Raw genomic sequence first — 4006 nt, 5'->3', positions numbered from 1 at the left:
CATAAATTCACCAAAAAATAAATATCTATTTGCACCCCAACTTTTTTGTATTACACCCATTTCTTAAATTATTTACTACAACCTAATTAAATATTAAAACACACCTAGAAATGTTAGATCTGCTATTTGCACCCCAACTTTTACTTATTACATCTCATTTCTTAAATTATTTAGCACAACCTAATTAATGATTAGAGCACACCATCAAACATAACAAAACTTCAACAATGATCTACAATCAAGTCATTACTCAACATTAAAAAGCATTAAAGCTGTTACAAATATAAGTTTACAATACTTACATCAACCAATCCCAAATAGTTACAAATATAAGAAAATGGAAATGAACTTGCTTCCCATGTTTTTGATCATTTGAACCTTAAAGCTTCTTTGGGCCTCCCCATAAGAGACAATATTGTTGAAAAAATATGCCTTGAAGACAACCCTGCCTCTTCAATCTGATCTTTGGGTGATCCATGTTTAGTGTATCTATCTGGAAGCATCATTGTTCTTAACTGCATAAAAGTACCAAATAGAATCAAAATCGAGACAAAAAAAAAATCATATTGATCTTGAAAAATTGAAGGAAAAAAAATTACCTTTAGGGGTTCATTTAGAAGACCGTTTAAGCTTAGGAAGTGAGATACGTGAGACCCAAAATCTCCAATGACTCCTTCTTCCACTATAATTAGGATCTCATGTTCCCTGTTAATCTTCTGATAAGCTCTACATCCAAGGGTTTATAGAACCGAGCATCTATGACCATGCCATCAATATTGCAGATTCTAAGTGTGATTGCAGCTTCCATACATCGTTGAACTACATAAGCAAACCAAAAAATTGTGATTATGTTGCCTTCCATAATTATTCTTCCCTTACCAATCTATTAAAACAACAAATAGGTAAAAGATGGTTTTAAAGTTCATATTTACAATCTTAAGAAGGTCTAAATGTTTCACATCTTTTGTAACTTTTTCAGAGGGAACTACAATTGGTAGACATAGAAGAAGGTATTGTAGGTTACCTTTTGTGGATTGTTTTCAAGTATATCTTGTGTAATTCAAGCTGCATGGAAAAGATGGGTATTGTTCCTCCAAATCTCTAATATTTTTCCTCAAAAACTTTTATTTTTTTAAGTGGAACAGTTTTTACCATTGTTCTTTCTCTGTGGAATTTCTACAACCCAAGTTTGTATGATGAGATGGAAAACAAGGATAGATTTAAGACCTAAAAATAGAATTAACAAACGAATTACACCATAGATAGTTTTCAGTACTCAAAAAAAAAAAAGTAGAATATATGAAGTGTAAACCAATATAACTACTTAATATATTAGACTAATAATATCAAAAGATGTATGTATTTTACTTTTTGTGTTTGGTTTGCAACTACATTTTTGCCCAACAACTTTATGTTGGACATATATTACACTAGCTAGTCCAACACAACAAAATACCTTGAAACTATTGTGGCTTTACATAATAACAGAAAAATAGGCGATAGGTAAATGCATATGTTATCTCAGCTGAATTCGTGTTGTAAACCAGAACATATTGTAGTCTTGGTGGTCCAAAATTATATTTTGGATGTTATTGAAATCGCTTTGACCCCCTTTATCCGCTAAATAGCAAATAGGGGTCCGATTATGCAAATCGGGGATTTTTAAAGAATAGGGAGTCGCCACCTAGTTTAGGTCTAGGAACCACAGATAACTCCAAAATGGATCGGGTTAGTCCACAAGTAAGAGAAATGGATAAGTGGTCAGATTACGGATTGCGGAAGGTGTTAGGCACCGAACCTGCCTTATCGATATAATCGGTTTCTACTACGATTTAAAAATATCCCATGGTCAACATTCAAAGACTAAAGGTTAAACCAGGGTTCAATCATCATCAAATTGCATCAGATTTACTAAACAAATCTTATGGTTAAAGTAATTGCATGATTTCTCGAATTTCGCATGATGGAATCCCATGATTTAATAAAGCTTACGTGGCACTAAAAAATTAATGGATCAATTCAGTCACATTTTGAAAAGTATGAATTCGATCTTTAATGCCATGTGCGAAAAAAATAGTGAGTCGACTCATCAATTTTAATCAAAGAAATTTGATTTTTTTGAATTATCACATGCATCAAAATCAGTTAGTTAACCCATAAATTATTAATCAAAGAAATTTAATTTTTTAATCACCATGTGCCCTAAATTAGTGAGTTGACCCACACATTTGTTATCAAAGAAATTCGAGTTTTGAATCGTCACGTGCATTAAAATCAATGAGTTGACTCACATGTCCAATTTCATAGAAAATTTTGTTTTAAAATTTTCAATGTACACAAAATCAGTGAGTCAACTCAATAATTTTAATCAATGAAATTTGATTTTTTAAATCGCCACGTACATCCTAAATCAGTGAGTCGACTTACGTGTCTAATTTCATAGACAATTTCGATTTGGAATTTTCAATGCACACAAAAATCAGTGAATCGACTCGTTGATTTTTATTCAGATAATTGATTTTTATTTTTATTTTTCATGTACACTAAAAAGCTTATGAGTAGATTAATATCAACATTAATGAGTTGACCTAATAACATAAAAAATCGACGAATTGACCCGATAAATATCAACACCCAATGAGTCGGTCCACCGACTTAATATTAGCAAGTTAACCAATCAATTTATCAACAAAAAAATGGGGGGCGAATCGATCCAATAATATTTCGGAATCGTAAAGATTGCCATAGTGCCACGCATATCCCAAAAAATCGGTGAATTGATTCAAATGCATACGAAATCAAGAAACAGTAAGAATAAAATAAAAAATTTACCTCACTGAATAATTTCGGAGGCGTGAATTCCTTCAAAAAAGAACCTTGGAATATCTTGTGAGTTGTGCTGTGTGGCTGTGGCTGTGATATTTGTTATGGATATTGGAACTTGGTGAAGAGAAAGGAAAGCAAAGAGGGTGAGAGAGAGAGACATTGGAGAAGAGAGAATGAGAGAGAAACGTGGGAGAAGAATTTAACGGCAGAAAACATGATGAACATGCGACTGTTTGGAGAAGAAGTTAATGGCGACAAACGTGATAAATGGGAGCTGCTGCCAAAACGTGACAGATAAGGGAGATGAGGGCTATTGGGTGTTAATGAAGAAGAGATTGCTGATTTTTAATGGTGAAGAGATTGCTGATTTTTAATGGTGAAGAGGGTGATGGAAAAGAAGATGTGGCTGTTGAGAATGTTAATGGAGAAAAGATTGCTGATTTTAATGGTGAAGAGGATGATGGAGAATGTAGTGAAGAGGGTGCTGATTTTTAATGGTGAAGAGGGTGATGGAGAAAAAGATGTGGCTGTTAAGATTGTTAATGGTGAAGAAGAAGCTGCAGATTTTTAAATGGAGAATTGAAAGAGGGCAGCAAGGTGAAGATGGCTGGAGAGGGGCTGGAATAATGTTGTAGCAAGGGAGGAACGTAGTGGGGAGAGAGAGAGGTAGGTGGCCGGGCGTTGGGCAGCAATGGGGAAGGAGGATGTTGCAGGTTTAATGGAAGAGAGGTAGCCGAAACGTTTTTTTAGAGAGCAGCCCCCAAAGAACGTTTTTTCTTCCTTGCTGTTATATGATAGTTTTCCAAAAACGTGAGGGAGGGAGAGATGGGAGAGAGGAGAGAATGAGAGAGAAAGGAGTTGCAGGTTTTTTAATGGAAGTTTCTTTTTTTTTTTTTTTGTGGAAGAAGATGATGGAGCAGTTTTTTTTTTCTAGAGAGCAGTCCCCAAAATCCCCCCTTTCAATGGTTGCTTTTTCTTATGTTTTATAATGATCTTCCCCAACCAAAACGTGAGAGAGGGAGAGGGGAGAGATGGGAGAGTTGTGTGGGCAGTTATGGAGAGATGGGAGAGAAGACGTGGTTTTAGGAGTGTTGGAGACATTGGTGTTAGAGGAGAAGAAGAAGAAAAAGAAAACGTGGGTTATTTTTTATTTTATTGTATTTTATTTATTTATTTATTT

General features: G+C 34.5%; 1 long non-coding RNA gene across 1 annotated transcript; it reads right to left on the bottom strand.

Annotated features, from left to right (window-relative positions):
* Nucleotides 1–228: 228 nt before the first annotated feature.
* Nucleotides 229–1826, bottom strand: LOC147380628 (uncharacterized). Its single transcript, XR_015175214.1, has 2 exons — nucleotides 600–1826; nucleotides 229–515 (listed from the first exon to the last, which is right to left on the bottom strand). It is a non-coding gene; the product is annotated as an uncharacterized LOC147380628 (long non-coding RNA).
* Between the last annotated feature and the right edge of the window lie 2180 nt (nucleotides 1827–4006).

Source organism: Akebia trifoliata, unplaced genomic scaffold (genome assembly GCF_017979445.1).
Source record: "Akebia trifoliata isolate Shusen 1 unplaced genomic scaffold, ASM1797944v1 Contig01191, whole genome shotgun sequence".
Lineage (NCBI taxonomy): Eukaryota > Viridiplantae > Streptophyta > Magnoliopsida > Ranunculales > Lardizabalaceae > Akebia > Akebia trifoliata.
Note: the sequence above shows the minus strand (reverse complement) of the source record. Positions and strands in the feature narration are given on the sequence as shown.